Source organism: Amphiprion ocellaris, chromosome 10, assembly GCF_022539595.1.
Source record: "Amphiprion ocellaris isolate individual 3 ecotype Okinawa chromosome 10, ASM2253959v1, whole genome shotgun sequence".
In the NCBI taxonomy this organism is placed as follows: Eukaryota; Metazoa; Chordata; class Actinopteri; family Pomacentridae; genus Amphiprion; species Amphiprion ocellaris.
In genome coordinates, this window is record NC_072775.1 from 23,583,963 (window position 1) to 23,601,317 (window position 17,355).

The 17,355-nt window shown below is 38.1% G+C and overlaps 1 long non-coding RNA gene across 1 annotated transcript; it reads left to right on the top strand.

Moving 5' to 3' along the window:
• The first annotated feature begins 13,400 nt into the window (after positions 1–13,400).
• LOC111562887 (uncharacterized) lies at positions 13,401–14,942 on the top strand. The gene is made up of 4 exons (XR_002745638.3): positions 13,401–13,532; positions 13,882–13,941; positions 14,040–14,105; positions 14,344–14,942. It is a non-coding gene; the product is annotated as an uncharacterized LOC111562887 (long non-coding RNA).
• Positions 14,943–17,355: the final 2,413 nt, after the last annotated feature.

A 17,355-nucleotide genomic window follows, 5' to 3' on the forward strand; every position in this document is an offset into this window, starting at 1 on the left:
TCCTGGTTGGTTCCTAGATGAATGAAGAAATAATGCAACTAGTGGATGTTACAGTTTTTCTCAATTGATAAGACACTGTTCCTGAAAAATAGCACACACTTCCCAACACACTGCACACTATTTTTTTCTATTTGAACACAGTTCACAAAGCACTGCAGACTTGTGTCAAAAATGCACATTATTGTCAAAATCTGAACTTTGCTTTCAAAATTAAGACACACGAAGCAAAACTAGGACACTGCACTGCTAAATACAAAACACTCTTCTCTCACTGTGTTTTCACATGAAGTGTAAAAAAATGATACAGTCCTCAAAAATGACAACTTAAACACAAATGTATCCTATAAATGACTCAGAGGGGTCATTGCAGTGCCTGACTGTACATTATAAAATAAAAATAATGTTAGACAAAAAATACAGCACTGTCTTGTACACAATACAGTATGCAGATATTTATACCACATCTCCATCTATTCTTTCAGCCTGGTCAGACCACAGGACCTCATCAACATCACAAGCTATGTTTTCTCTGGAAAGAAGGACCTAATGTGTCTGATCCATCCCTGACATGCATCAACAGAAACATCACCACATGCCAAGACCACTGATTGCAGAGATTTTCCCAAAGTATGGCTGCTGCTCATATACCTTCCACCTCCATGTAGAGAAGAATTCTTCAATTCAAAAAGGGAGAATATGGAGGCAGAAAAACCACAATAACTTGAGGTTCATATTGAACCATTCCTGAACCAATAGTCCTGGATGAAAACTAACATTGTCCCAGATGTATTCATGTGTATCATCAGAATCCAACTGAAAAACTCTCTGGAACAAACGCACACCAAACACAGAAAAAGTCAGTCATGTACACTTTCTGTAGTTTTACTAGCACTTGTGAAGCAGAATTATACATTATATTCTTTACAGTATTCTCAGAACATGTCTGACTGCTTGTATTGTTTCAGTATAGACATGTCACTGAAGTGACAAACAACATTTACATACATGTAAAGTAAACCACAATAAACCTGAAAACATTTACTTTATGCACCATCCTTACCATCTGCTGACCTTAACAACAGATTGCATTCTGAACAGCTAATTCTGCTTTCCAGCAGGTTTTATAGTGTGCAGTTCATTGGCAAAAGTGTTATCAGCTTTAACCTGTTGTGTCTTAATTGTGACAGCAGTGTTGGAACAGTCTCCCAGTTCTGCTTCCTAGTGTTCACTTTTTGAAAAATGTGTGCTATGTGTGAAAAAATGTGTTCAAATGAGCAAAAAGCGTTTTCAGTCTTTTGCAAAAAGAGTGCAAGAGTTTTGGAAACTGTGTGCAAACCATGAATAGTGACCAAAATTTGGACAGCAATATCCTGTTTTTGAGAAATGTGTGCAGTCAGTTGGTGGCTGTGTGCAGTGAATGGAATTTAGTGTCTTAACAATTGAGAAAAACTGTAATAGGATCTCAACAACATTTTTTTTTTTTTGCCCCATGGCTGCATCGACTGTTTATGGGCCGAGATCAAGGTATTCATTACAACTCAATATTGTGCATCACTGCCACACTGAAAGTATATAAAATGGGAATATTATGCAAACGTCTGCTTGATACAAAATAGTATTTTTTCACTACTGCCATGAGTGGCTCCCCACTGAAAGAACATCTCAAGTAAGTTGGAAACAAATGGGACTGTTGTTAACATAACAAAACATAGAATGAAAGGCTTCAGAGGGTTGTTTTACACTAGAGTCCACAAGTCAGGAGTCAAATGAGTGCTGCTTTTTATTGAGGATGATTTTGTGCTCAAAGTTGAAACATGCAGCATCTGTCTAATAAATGTCAAGTAAAAGTGTTGTTATTAGGTTACTAGTTGTAAGTAATGCAGCGACCAGAGGAGAAGGGCAGCTGGCTAAGCTAATAAAGGAGTCATATCCCCAGACACTGGCCAGGCTAATTGACAGACACATGAAGGGGGAACCACTAATTGATTATAAGCTTGACTTATCCCAACACACCAGGGGACTGATAGAAAATGAACTGAGGGAAATTTCGTGACTGTGAGTACAAATTTCTGTTTTCAGGAAACTCTGTGGTGCATGTTTCTTCAAAATGAGTTCCTTTTTGCAGTTTCGCAGCTCTAACCATAAATAAATCAAATGGTTATTTATGCCTAATGCTACTACTACTCAGCATGGGGCCCTTAGGCTTCTAAATACAGTCTGGACACACAAGAAATCTCATTAACTATAATTTCTTTTTGCCTCCACAGATTAAATATGGCTTTGTCGAAAGAAGAAAGCATTGAACTGGTACAATGGACGTGAAGGATGGTCATATCGAAAGATAGCAGATGAATTTAATGCACGTCATCCAAGGAGGATTCCACTTGGCTTTTCCACGGTGGCGAAGGTGGTTAAAAAGTTTAACGAAACAGACAGTGTCATGGACAAACCCCATTCTGGATGACCGAATGTGTCAGCCGAAACTAAAGAATTGTTCATGGCTAAAATTCACGCTCGCCCCCAAAAAATCACTTTCCTAATGCTAACTAACAGTGGTGTATATTTATGATGGATGCCAGGTGACAACCAAGAGGAAAAAAAGATGGATATGTATTAGAAAGCACAGGATTTTAAAAGCAGTTCAGATAAAATAAAGATAGAGGAGTACTTTACCACAGAGCTGATGTTAATAAATGTTGCACTTAGCTGCTTTAACCAATACTGTTGTCCTGGACAGATGTTATTTTCTTAAACTCAGATATCAATAAATTTTACATACAGATTGAGAAGAGCAGAATGCAGTTTCACTCACCCATTGCATTGGATGGCTTCAGTTCATCTGAGGTGAAAAACCAATGAATATCAACCTGGAAGTCAATGAAGGAAATTACAACATAGAGAAAACTTAGTGTGTTGCCACAGTGGGAGGTCTGGATGTTCCTGAACAACACACATCATACTGGTTATGCTATCTGATGGTGAAATCATTTTACTTAATTCTCACAGTCAGTCTCTGAGAACATGAATTTGATGTTGAGGAGTTGCCTGGAGAGCTTCTACCCCCTTATCTTAATATGTGTCTTAGAAATAGCCAACACATTAGTTCACAGAAGTTTGCCATCAAAGTTTTAATATTCTAGTATCCACAGGAACCTTACTGTGGGTAATAGGGGTAATGGGAAACCCCAACTGCTCCTCAGCAGAATGTAAAGGTGTAGAGATTATGGAAACTAGAACTACCTGAAAGAGACATTGGCAGGGCTTTGGATTTGGATTACATTTTGTGCATATCTTTCAGGCTTTCAGATATTTAGAACATTATATCAAGGGGAAAATGTTTTACCCAGGAGTCCTGTATGGTATCATAAGAGACTGTCCTCAAAAAACTGCCCAACAGGGCTAGTGTAACAGCATTTAATAGTCCATATTTTTTATTTCAAGGCAATCTCTGGCAATTATGTGAGACAGCATGAGTCATTCAGAAAATACATCAAAACAATTTGTGTTTCTATTCAAATGATAGCACCCTCTAGAAACCATGATGGAGGAAAAGGTGGAGGACATGGAGGACAGGGTGGATGGACAGGTTGAGAAAATATGAAACTTTAGGAAGCGGTTGTTTGTATTCAATGTCAAGCCAATATTTTTAACCATGTCTGTTACATAACTGTAAGTGTGTAATTATTAGGAATCAAGAATCTTCCTTGTAATTACGTTTTCGCATAGCAAAATTTTGATTGATGACTCCCAAAGCCATGTTTTCCATGTGAACTCATGCTTTCATTCATGTACTAACATAATTGCACAAGGGTTTTCTGATCATCTATTAGCCTTTCAACACCATTAGCTAACACAATGTAGCATTAGAACACAGGAGTGATGGTTGCTGGAAATGTTCCTCTGTACCCCTATGGAGATATTCCATTAAAAATCAGCCATTTCCAGCTAGAATAGTCATTTACCACATTAACAATGTCTAGACTTTATTTCTGAATAAATAAATTTTATCTTCATTGAAAAAAACTGCTTTTCTTTCAAAAATAAAGAGATTTCTAAGTGACCCCTGTATTTTTATTTGAACGCATTGGCTGTAGATGTTGCATTAAAGATGCATCTTCTACAGCTTACAATTTTGATATAAAACCTTTCATATTTTGCGGCTTTTTTGTTTTGTTTTTACCAATACCCCATGAGTGCACATCTAATAATCCTAAAAGAACTAAACCACCACATCCTCCACGCAAAAGTCTTTTGTCACCAAACTGTTATGTTCCACCATAAATTGGCAATTCATTGTGGTTAAGAAAGAGTCATTGGTTCAACCCCATCCTAAGTGATTTTTATTTGTTTCCTATCAAAGTGAATGTTGGGTCCAGCCCATGGGAGGGGCAACATGACATTTCCACAGCAACTTCTAAACAGGTCAGCCAAGGAACCATGGAGTCCAAAGCGGTGGGAGGGAGACACTTTCAACCAAAACCGTGTAACTGAATCTAAACCAGTGGTTAAACCCATTCAGTAGTGCAGGAATGGGGAGAGTCCTGACAATACAATACCATTCATAAGCTAACACAGCCCCAGTGGAATGACCAGGGAGGTATTTTAATCAGGCAGAAAGGCTCTCAGCCAGCCAGCCAGCCAGCCAACCAGGCAGTCGGTCATCTACAGAGGCCCTTGCTTCACATAAAGCCCCAGATCTCCACACCTACATCTATCCCTCTGTGTTTGTTTTGGATTGTGTGTTGCTTGACTCTGTCACTCTTTGATGGGTTTGAGGAATAAGAAAAATGTAAAGACTCTTCAGTTGGCAGTGGCAGAGAGATGTGATAAAGTGAAAGGGGAAGGAGAATAGGGAACTGCGAGTCAGTCTGCCCTTAGCCTGACCTGCAGCTTTCTGGGGGCTTGAACACATCAGAAATCCTATTGTGGGAGGTGATTAATTGAGAGTGATAACTTACCATGAACAGAGATTGTTATAGGCTTTAATGTGGTAGGCCTGGCTTTTTAAATGCTTCTTTCACGTAGCTTTGTAGTCCAGCATATGGGCCCAGACGTATTCACTGACAAAAGACGAACAGAAATTTATCACGCTTGTATGTCCTGCTAACAACGTGTTCTCTCTCTTTTTACTTCAGCCCTGATTCTCTGTTAGCCCTACTGGCTTTTTAACCTAAAACCACAATGGGAAAATACATTTTTACAGTGGCTGCATCCTGTTATTGTGAAGAGTATGGGTGCACTTAAAGACTCAAAAAATTGATTTTTTTTAATTATATGATTTTTCAATCAGTTCTTCAGCCAGTAAAATTTCCAACAACTTACTTGAGACTGGGACCAGCAGATGTTTGATGTTTTGTTTTGGGTCTGAGGCACTTCAGCTATTACTAAATTCTAAAATTAAGTAATTTTCTGACAGTTTATTAATAATAATGTTTCAATATTGAAAACTATGACAAAATACTGCAGACAAGGGGAAAAAAGTCAGTGTTAAAAAAATTAACAGCTATTATAATGAACACTTTGAGAGCTATTAACAGTGACACCTTGAAGTTAATTTACCTTGTCAACCTTTTGCATCAATAAGCAGTATTGTATTTTATTAATGATGTGTCTTTGCCAGCCATGCTAGCAATATAACTAGTTCTTGAAATGAGAATAGTACCAAATATATACAATAGGGATTTCCACAAACCCAGTGAAAACAGACGCAAAATACACAATAAGAAAATAACAAATCAAGCAACGGGCAAGGAAAAGACAAAGTCAGATAATATAAGGCAGATGGCCACTGTACGAACTCAAGGGAATCCCAGGGATACACATACATTTACAGGAACTTTAGCATCATCAGCCCTTTTAGCCTTTCCTAATTCAAATTCAAAAGTCTGGAGGAATTCAGAATTAGTATGAATGAATTCAGTTAAAAGTCTTTCCCTGAATGCTAACATTAGCTTACCTCTTGGAAATGTCAGCATTCTAATAGGTCAGTTCATGTTAGTTCCTTATCTTAAGCTAAACGCAGACAGTATTTCAGGAAAGAGGTTAGCAAATTAGAGAGAACCGATAGCTTCAAAGAATCATAAATGTGCAATGACAGTAAGTGAGTGGTGGCTCTGTTCAAATAACTTGTTGAAACAGTTTAAGTTTATTGATAGACTTAGTCTCCATGTGATAGTAATTTTACATTAAATTGTGTCTTTTCTGCTCATACCATACCATAACATACCATACCATACTATACCATACCATACCATACCATACCATACCATACCAAGCTAACTGACTTTCAGTACAAAATACAAGCCAGTTTAGTTTCAGAGATGCATGTAACCATCAAAAAGATCAACATGTGGTTAAGCTTAGTAGTGAACTAATACAATGACATTACAACATAAAGTTGTAAATATTACACACTGAAGTACTTTGTGGGATTGCTCTTTCTCTGATCTCTGGAATAGCACCAGTTAGGAAACCACAGCTCAGACCAAAGTCCTGTCAGCTTTTACATGGAATAAGTGACTGAAGAGAAGTGGAAATAGAAAAACAAGAGGGGCGGTCAAATGGGACTGGTGTGATGAGTCATAGCATTTGTTCTTGGCTTTTCAGCAATGTCAAGACCCCAAGGCCTTCTCTGCCGGCCCTTATCTATCCAAGCTCAATTACCGATGTGTCAGCAGTGATCTATGAGCTGAGAAGGGCAGGGAAAGGGGGAAGAAAATGTTGGGATCTGGCTAGAAGTGGTCTGGGACCACATGGTTGGGTCATGGTGAATGAGTGCGTGACTTTGTGTGTGTGTGTATGGACTGGAGAATAAGAGGTGACGCAAAACTGGTTGTTGTGTGTAGGTGGGTGGGGGATGGTAAAGTTGGGTCACATCTTTAACGGTGTAAGCGGCTAAAGGCCAGTCGCTTTTCGAAGGGCGATTGCCCTCTAGCATGCTCCCTGCCAGCCCTCTTGACTCCTACTTGACTGCGGCACTCAGCACTGAGTGGACGAGGACACACAGCGTCGCACAGCTGTGTTCACAGGCAGGACAGACACATTGATAGATGGCTGGACATATGCTGAGCTATTGATAGTTCTTTCAGTGTCTGTGGATGTGGAGGGAGGGGCTCGTAGATGACCAACAGAGGACCGAAGGGTTACTCCCAAATCAGTCATTGTGAGGAAATGTCTCAGTGCATGCACATCCATGAAACATTTCCCTGTTCATGATTATTACACATTAAAACCTAAATTATTTGTCAAAGGAACATGGAGTGTAGACACTCCACTTTGACCATCAGCTGACTTTAGTAGTAGTTGTATCAAATGTTGAGCTGTTATTCATTTAAACCATGTTGCTACAAATCAAAAGTAGCCACACTTCATGACAGCCCACTTTTAAATGACAGCTCAACATCTGATACAGCTGCTACTTAAGTATACAGATACTGCTGCATTTGGGAACACTCTCCAGGAGGTAGGAGCGTCTGTGTCAAAGTCAACAATTAAGAGGAGACTTCACCAGAGTGAATACAGAGGGTTCACCACAAGATGTCAAGCATGGGTGAGCCTCAAAAACAGGAAGACCAGATTAGAGTTTGCCAAAAAAGCATCATAGGATGTTGTTCTGGAACAACATTCGAAGACGAAGTTGAACTTGTACCAGAATGATGGGAAGAGAAGAGCCTGGAGAAGGGAAGGAGCTGCTCAAGATCCAAAGCAAACCAGCTCATCAGGAAGATCCAGGATTCGCTCCAGGTCCAAATCCTCCACTGGCTCCTTCATCTGTGGCACAGACCCTCCAGTCAGCATGGCCTCATCCACAATGAAGCGGCCCCTGAGTAGCAGCACATCATATGGTACCAAGTTGTCCTGGGATGAATGTCCTACTGAGACTATGTCTCCACAGACAAGGTCATCAGTAGAAATAGGTCTCCACTTCCTGTTGCGATACACCTGGATCATGTAAGGCTTGTTTCCCATACGGTGGATCTCAGACATATTCAGCATTTGCTGCTGGACCAAGGAGGCCTCAAATGCACACTAGCATGAAAAATGTGAAAACACTGTTGTACCAGGTGGTTGTAGTATCATGATGGGGGCATGTATGGCTGCCGATGGAATTGATTCTGTTATATTTATTGATGATGTGACCCCTGACAAAAGCAGCAGGATGAATTCTAAAGTGTTTCAGGCAATATTATTTGCTTACATTCAGCCAACTGCTTCAGAACTGAACAGAAATGTGAAAGTAACCAAAGAGTTTTTTAATGCAAAGAAGTGCAATGTTCTGCAATGGCAAAATCAGTCGCTTGACCTGACTCCAAATGAGCTGCATTTCACTTGCTGAGGGCAAAACTGAAAGGAAAATGCACAAAGAACAAGCAGGAAGTGAAGGCAGCAGCAGTAGAGGCCTTGCAGAGCATCACCAGGGACCAAACCCAGTGTCTGGTGATATGGGTTCCAGACTTCAGGCTGTCGTTGACTGCAAAGGATTTGCAACCAAATTTTAAAAATGAAGATTTGATTTATGATTCTGTTAGTTTGTCCAATTACTTCTGGTCTCTTGAAAAGGTGGAGGGCACATCTAAAATGTATTGTAATTCCTACACCGTTTATCTGATTTGGATGTAAAGACCCTCAAATTAAAGTTGAAAGTCTGCACTTAGAGCACATCTTGATTGTTTCATTTCAAATCCATTTTGGTGGTGTACAGAGCCTAAATGCTGAAAATTGTATCAATGTCCAAATATTTATGGACCTGACTGCATGTGTCTCAGACATTAAGACCGTTTTTGTGTTGTAGCCAGCAGTGCTTAAAAATTGCTAATACAGACTGAAGTTTCTGTGCCAATTTGACACTAAATGTAGCCCGCCCACCCATCCCTATTTCATATAGGAAAGGGCCCTGAGTTCTTTTAACATATATACTCTGGTATGATAAGTCTTACTTGACTCTCTTTAATTCTTGGATCTATATAGCAATTGTAGCACTTTCATTCTTAAGCTAAATTGTTCATTACAGTAAGAAGAAAAAACTAGTTTATTGGCCATCTAAATAAATAACTGCACCAGAAATAGACAAACTAAAACAATACCACTTTAGTTAAACCCCTAATTTGTGGGAAATGTGCATAAACAAACAAACACAATCACAAGTCAAAGTTTCACAGTAACCCAACTTCAAAATAATAATAAAAAAACTGAAATATTCAGGTTAACAGTATTTACTTTCTTGAAATGTCCCTATGTCTATTTATTGTGTGCACACCATTAATTAGTCTCTAAGCCAGCAATTTAACAAAAAAACTAAACAAAAGAAAAACAAAAACAAGGCGCAGGCCTGATTCGTTGCCCGGGATTCCACAGAGCAAACTCGACAGTCCTTTACTCAATGAGTAAAAATAAATAAATAAACAGTGATACCTTTGTCCAGCGAACTGTAAATGTCCAGTGACTTCCCATGTTCCCAGAGGAACTCTGAGCTTTTCCAGTCACTCAGTGCGCTATCTGGTATCACCATGAACTTGACAATTTTATTCACAATGAAATGTATGGATTTTAACAACCATTGATGAAACTATTTATTGTAGGCTATTTATTGTTTATTAATTATTTATTCAAATGTACTTTTTTTCTCTAACTTTATCAAACTTTATTCAACACTGTTACACTGTAATATATGTTACTTTTTTTAACCTGGCTACATAAACTTTTCAAAAAAAATAGTAACAAGAAAATTGTTTTTAAAAAAAAAAAAAATGTTATGATTATGAGATTCACTTTGTCTCCATAATGATGAGAATGCCATTTAAACAATGCCACATAAAAAGATCCATACTTAATATTTTTCTTACAAGGTAGGCCAATACAGCTTTCAGTTACTGTTTAATCCCCTCACAGCCCTTTCTTTTGATCCAAAACAGTGTACACATGAGAAAAGACCGAAACAGCTTTGCCACTAAGCTTCCTTTGAGGCCTAATCATCACAGCATCCTCTTGCTGACATACTTGGGAGTCTTTGTAACAGCAATGGTGTAATCTGCTGAGATTAATAGGCTGGCTTCTGTGCATCTGATATCCCAGTCTGTGAGGTTCCATATTGACTGAGGGGTGGGGTTGGAGGGCTTAAACAGCCCCCTCAGACTTATCTGTGCTTGTCATGTAAGCTAAGCTCATTAAGCCCTCAGACCAATAATCACTAAGTCAATATCAGGCCTGCAGATTATTGCAGTTAACTCAGCTGTGCAGGTCAGTCTGTGTCTCAGCTTCCTCATCAGGAGCTGAGAAGACACACAAACACACTTTGCTCTTTTCCAACTTCATCTAAATCTCAATGAAACCACTGCCAGGTGTCAATGGAGAGTCAATAAACACATATGTCATAGCTCTGACTGTTTTCTGAAAATTGATTTGTGAGGTCAGTATTGATTCATCAGCTACATACTAAAATTGAAGAAGTTCAAAAAGATAATTCTCCCCCCTTTTTAAAGACAATAACATGAGATAATCATCATCTGCAATGGTAGGTGGCATTTGGAGCCACAGACTTCTCTGATTCATCATTGCAGGGAAAGCAGAGATGCAGCTAATTACACCAATGATTTGGCATTTAAGTTTAGTTTTTAAAAATCATCCTGGAAAACCTTCCTCCAGTTCAGTCAGAGTAAGCACCACAACTGTGAGGCCAAAGTGAACAACATTGGGCTCTGTGAATAAGAGACACTAGGAGGAATTTGGAAATTCCAATAAGTTTCTTCATCAACAATTCCAGACTGACATAGAAAAATATACAGCAAAAACTGATATTTTTACTTCTACCTAAGAAAAACAGTATGCATAATGAACCCGTGAGAACAATTTAGTGCCCCATACACTCATCTCAACAATTTTGCACATATACACTACCACTGAAAAGTTTGGGGTCACCCAGACAATTTCATGTTTTCCATGAAAACACACATTTTTATTCATGTGCTAACGTAATTGCACAAGGGTTTTCTGATGATCAGTTAGCTTTTTAACACCATTAGCTACCATTTGAACACATGAGAAAAATTGGCATTTTAGGGGGAACTCCACACGTATTTGTTATTTTTAAAAAAATATTTTCAAACATTTTTTTCTCCTAGATTTTTTTAGATTTGGTCTCAGGACAAGCAAATTTACACAAGAATTGCATGCTCTAGTAATTTGTACGTGGATTAATTAATGAAGAAATTTGATGGGTGCATGGGGCATAAAAATGTCTGGAATTTTGGAATGACCCATGATGCTTGTGTGATGTTTGTCTCCTGGTGTGTGGGACCAAGTGGTGTCAGAACTAAAGACTGGCAGCAAGATATGAGATATGAACATGAAGGAAGGCGATTGTCCAACCTGCATCACTGCTCATGTGTTGGAATATACTGCTGTACTACTAAAAGACATCGTTAATAATCACTGTAAACATTAAAAGATGCTGAGTCACTCAGTAACTCCGCTACATAATCACTCATGGTCCATGTACTGCTGTTTAAAATATTGGAAGGCGTCCATGCAGGTGGCATGAGGACATTATTCAGAAATTAGTGAAATATTCAAAATCACTTGTATAATTCAATCAGCAGCTGATCATGAGCTACCAAAAAAAAAGGTGCCAAAACTTCCTGCATGGCTGAGTAAGAGTTTAAAGGAATAAGGGTTTCTTTGTGATTTGAGTGTATATTTTATGTTTTATTAAACTGTCTATTGCTAACCTCAATAAATACTTTTTTGGTTTGATTAGTCCTTTGATCCTTTCTGCATGTGCATTTCTGTGTGGCTGCATGTATGTGAGCGCTGAATGCAGAGAAGACAAATTAAAGTGTTAGTGAATCAGTATAGACTTAGCAGTATGAATATTCATTAGTTGAGTGAAAAGCTGGATGAGATGAGTAGGGCTTAACTGGACCTGCACCTGGTGAACCTTGATCTGTTTCTATCAAACGTTCATTGCATTGAAAATCAAGCTGAAGAAACCAGATCACACTGGCATTTGTGTATTTGTGTCAGTAAGTGCAACCACAGATGCAGGAGGGGAAAAAAACACATAGAAATTAAAGAGATTAACAAATATTTTTGTTTCATTTTAATGTTTGTTTGTATGCAGCGCTACATAAGATCCATCCATTCACTATGCAGCATGGTCCCAATAAAACTTCAGAGCTTAAAAGAACAAATGGAACAAACCAAAAAATGAGCAAAGATATTGATTTTTTTTTTTTAAAAGCTGAAACAACCATATCAGAAACATCAATGTTCAAAGGATGTTTAATTCTAATTTAAAAAATGTAAATAAATCAACCACGTAAAAAATATCAGTGTTTGAAAAGCTGATGGATGTAGCTAAGTTGTAAGTTCCATGATAGGCTGTCATGGAGTGAATAAAGGTCAGTTTTCAGTCTTCATTTAAATAACTCACTGAATGTGCTTCTGTTGATGTTGAACCATACACTGAAAAAAATTACTTTTGGGTGTACTAAGTTTTATTGTACAAAACCACATAATTCCTACTCTGTAAAATTAGGCCTCAATGTTAACTAAAATTTGTCATTTAAAAATGTGTGCTAATATGTAATTTAATTATGTAAAATAATGAACTGCATAACAACTGTAACAATTACTGTAAATATAGCATTAATCTGTCTGTGCCTTCTTGTAACCACAAGTAAAATTTACTTCAAAAAATCAAGTATCAAGTTTGAACTGGCACATGGGACCAATTCAACCTGGGATCCAAGCTAATAGACCGTTAAGGCTTTTGACCAGACAAAAGCCAATTCAGCCGAAGCGGTTGTGGCTGTGTCAAGGTGCAATTTGAAAACCAAGGCAAGTAACTATTTTTCTTTTATGTTCATCATATGACAGTAATGAGTTGTATATTATTGCAGACTTGAATTTGGTCAGCGGGATTGTACGCAAGTGACGCTAGGCCTAACGCTAGCTATTGCAAAAGGTTATATGTAATATGTGTTTTTCTTCTATTCTTGTGTGGAGATCTGCGAACATACATGAACCACAAATATGCACTCTGTGACGAATTACACAGCTAGAGAAGTGCACGCCTTGAATATTGTGTGGTATTGTTTAAAATTATCCACATTGGCCTGTTTTGTGTGTTATGTGTTTGCTAGCATTAGCTAAACTGCTAAAGCTAACGCTAATGCCATATTCACAAACCTCTCTAGCAAAGCACAAAACACTCAGGTGCTTTAACTTTGTAACGTTACTCTCTTTTGTGCTATTAGCAACAGGCCAGAACCGAATGCCAACAATTGAAAACAATTAACGCGAAGTCCAAATCCATACACTTTTAGCAAGTGTCGCAACTGTTGCGGTAAATACTACAGTTCCCATCATGCTTTGCCGTGTCACGTGTCCTTAACCATAACAACGATGGCGGGTGTGTTGAGACTGGACGAGAATGACTTTATTTTGGTCTGTAAGGAGCTTGCTCTCTTTTCTAAAACTTATCTCTGGGCGGTGAACAGAAGACCGCGCGCTCCCGTTAAGCCCTTTGTGCCCCGGTTTGTTTGACTTTCTGCATTAACACAACGCTCGTTTTTTATGCCTTTCAATACGACTGTCTCACTTTCTCGTAACTATTCTAAACAAAAAAAGCTCTTCCGTAATTGCAACTGATGCATATGACTATTGCTTAATAACAATAACGCATTAATGCTACGTCTGTCTTATGTTTTTTGTAAACTCTAAATTTGGCTTTTTGAAGCAGTGAATCCTGTCTCTGTTCATCAGCACTAATAAATTCCAAAACCTTTATGTCGACTTATATTAATTATTGTTTGTCAGTTATTTCGTACAATCACAATAATGTAATTTCAGTAATTTTGAAATGGTCTAAAACCTTTCTTTCAGGAAAGGGGAGAGCAGAAAAGTCGTGGGACTGACATCACTAAAATACTTCTGATACTTTCAGTCAGTCAAGCATTTAATTATAAACATTATTTATTGTTTGCCAACTAAATACATTGCTAAATTTAGTTTTTTTCTTTCTGTAATTTTTTTTTGTACAGGGGAAGCCATACTTGAAGTCTGAATGAGACGTCACAAAAGAGAAACAGCAGGCAGTATAAACCCAGGTACATAATCATGAAGGTGCTGAAACAAACAGCTCTCAATATTTACTTTTTTCTTATTATTGGAAAAATGCTCAAAATGGACTTTGGCTTGTACCTAAACTATTGTCATCATTATGACAAATTCAGTTTTGGAATTCGAAATTTTTACAGAATATGCACTTTTTCACGATAGTGTAATTTTATGACCAGCACTTGGTATGTGTGAAAGTAATTCTTCCTCTCTATTGTTTTTTTCTAGGTGGACAACTTTGAGGACGTTTGGCAGCACAATATAAAGATTGCTGTTGTTGGTGCTTCCTACGCTGAAGATCCTGTTGATGTCTCTCTTATTCTTGACGGCAAGGAGGTTGTGACTGGATGTGGAAATACTGCAAAGGCATGTACACTGCTAATGGGTCTGATATATTCCCTCAATCTTGCTTATCCTCCAACACTGCGTTACACTTTTGAAGTGTTCCAGAAGCTTTTCTTAGATTTAGACGCAATAAAGCTATCCCCCAAAGTACAAACTCTGAAAATGAAGTTGCTGTCCAAAACTTAAAAGATGACATTTTATTCAGCTTTGTTCAGCTTGGTATGCCTTTGCCATTATAGCAGTTTATGCTATAAAGTTGTATTGTTATTGTGTAACTCTTGCACATGCTTCAAAGTCGTTAATTGTTCATGAATGTTAATACAGCTGCAAAACTTATGCAGCCATTTCTCACAGCTGTGCCTTCAGAAAGGACTTATATAGATAATAGTATGACAACAAGAATTGCTGATTTGTTGTTTTTTTTTTTCAAGTGTAAAACTTGGACAAAAAAGGCTGTCAATAAAACAAAGTTGTTAAATATTGTCATTTTTATATTATTGATTTTTCATATTTTCTGTATACACTTTAACAAAACTAGTAGTTATTACTCAAATGTAGTGCTTAAAAATTATTTTGTAATAAGAATAAATATAGTGATACAACGAATAAAATATAAATAACATTTATTAAATTAATTCATTATTGTAAGTGATCAGCACACATAAAATTTACTCAGTATTTCTATGACACACATAGAAATACTAAAAAATATCACATAAACCTTACTTCATTATTTCATATAACCAAATATATAAAAATCCATTATGTTGAGTAATTTACTTACAAATCGCTTTTAGATTTTACTTGATAAAGGCAAGAGAGTTTTACTTGATTTAAAGTAGTAAAATTTAATAATCTGTTCGTGCAAAAACTTACGAGGATTTTTCTAAGTAAATGTTGTTAGTTATTTTTTTCAGTGTACACGTGAAGTTGTTGTTTAGTCTCCCCTACGTATGAGTCTGTGTACTCTTCACTGCACTGAAAGTGTTGTTAGTTTTGCATATACAGCATTGCTCCTCTCATGTGTTGATGTTTTATCCTTGGGGTGAACCATTCTCTGTTTCAGAGTGTTACATGTGACATTCCAGCTACATTTGGTAAGGCACCATTGTTCCTCCTGTTTTTCTGTTATTCTCAGTTTGCTGCAGTGCTGTGTTTTACAGATCTTTTTGTTAATTTGATGAAGGCTCACTTGGGGTAGCCGCAGTTTCTCAGTGCTTTCCTAATATTTGTGTGTTCCTTCTCTTTTCCCTCTGCATTGGTAGGGTCATTCTTAGCCCAGTGCTGTCAGGTTCTGATGACCTCCACTTTAAGTTCCAGTGGATGGTGGGAATCAAACAGCAGATATTGGTCTGTGTGTGTAGGTTTCCTGTACACTTCAATGATGAGACTTCCATTCTCACCAGCATGCGCAGCGGAGTCCAAAAAAGACAACTGGCCATCCTTCTTATCTTCCCAAGTGAACCTGTCCACTGAATTGATGTGCTCTGTGAAAGCTTCTTGGGCTTTGATTTTGACCCAGGTGTCGTCCACATGTCTGAACCAGTGGTACCAGTGACTGGGAGTTATTCCTTCGAAAGAGCTCAGTGCTCTGCTTTCAGACTTGTTCCAGTAGAGATTTGACACAATTGTTAACACTGGAGAACCAATGGCGCAGCTGCACTTCTGTCTGTAGAAATTCATTATATTATATATTCATTATATTCCAAGTAAGTAGTGGTCACACAGAGGTCCAACAGGGTACATATCTGGCTGAGGGGAGTTCTCCTAGGGAGCTGTATTGTAGAAGTTGTAGAAGTTTTCACTGCCTTAGATGTGGGAATGCATGTGAAGAGTGAGGGGACATCAAATGAAAGCATGGCTTCATCCTGGGCCAGTTTCACTCTCTGAACCTTGTTGGCAAAATCAGTGGAGTTATTGATGTAAAGACCGGTGTCTCCAGCCAGCGATGCCAAGACAGCTGCAAGGTGTTTCCCATGTTGTAAGTGACGGAGTTAATGCTGCTAATGATGGGTCGAAGTGGTGCATCCTCCTACCTTTATCTACATCTAAGTGTTGTAAGTGGTCCTTTTTGTAGCTGCTTGTATTATCTCGTGTCAGGGCCTCATAGTGACTGAGTAATGGGATTTAATTGTGGTAGTCAGGTGTGATAAGTATAACAGTGCATCTTCTTTCAGTGGCCAGCAGGATGGTGATATATCCTTATTTTTGCTAAGAATTTGCTCAAAATTTCACAGTTAAAACAAGTTAGGAGTGCATCTTTTTCATGAGCATTTCTGTTCAGGTTAGTGCAGTCAGTGGTTCCCAAACTCCTCCAGAATGTGACTCTTGTAGTGTTACCATGCCTGCATGTGGTCATTTCAATAGTGTTTTCTTGTTTTTTGTTTGCTTTGGGGGTTTTGTAACTAGTTATCCTTAACTACTGTTCTCACCAGGTGACAAGCAACATAGTAACTGTTTAATCTGTAATCAGCCAGCTAATACTGCCACATTTGATATCTAATTTATTTTTAAAAGGTGAATGTCCAAAATAACTAAACAAAACAGTGCAAACACAGTCTTGAGGCAAGTCTAATGATCCTTGTGTACTTGATAACAAATCAATGAACCACATGTGACCAAGTAAAGAAATCATTCACAACATGTCAAGTCTACATCCTGATTAAGGAGGCGTTGCTTTGTGTGTTCTTCAAATCTAATGTGTGTTTTCTGCTTTTCTCAGGCTCAATACCCAGTGAATAGCAGTGTTTGTGCTTTTAGTGCTTGCTGTGCCATTAGATCCACCTCCTACAAAGAGTATGAGTTGACCTGGCTAGCACTGAGCTTTCTTATGGCCCGTGGTCCTGCATTGTCAATGAGCTTGCAGGCCATTCTTCAGTATCTTCGGCCAGCATT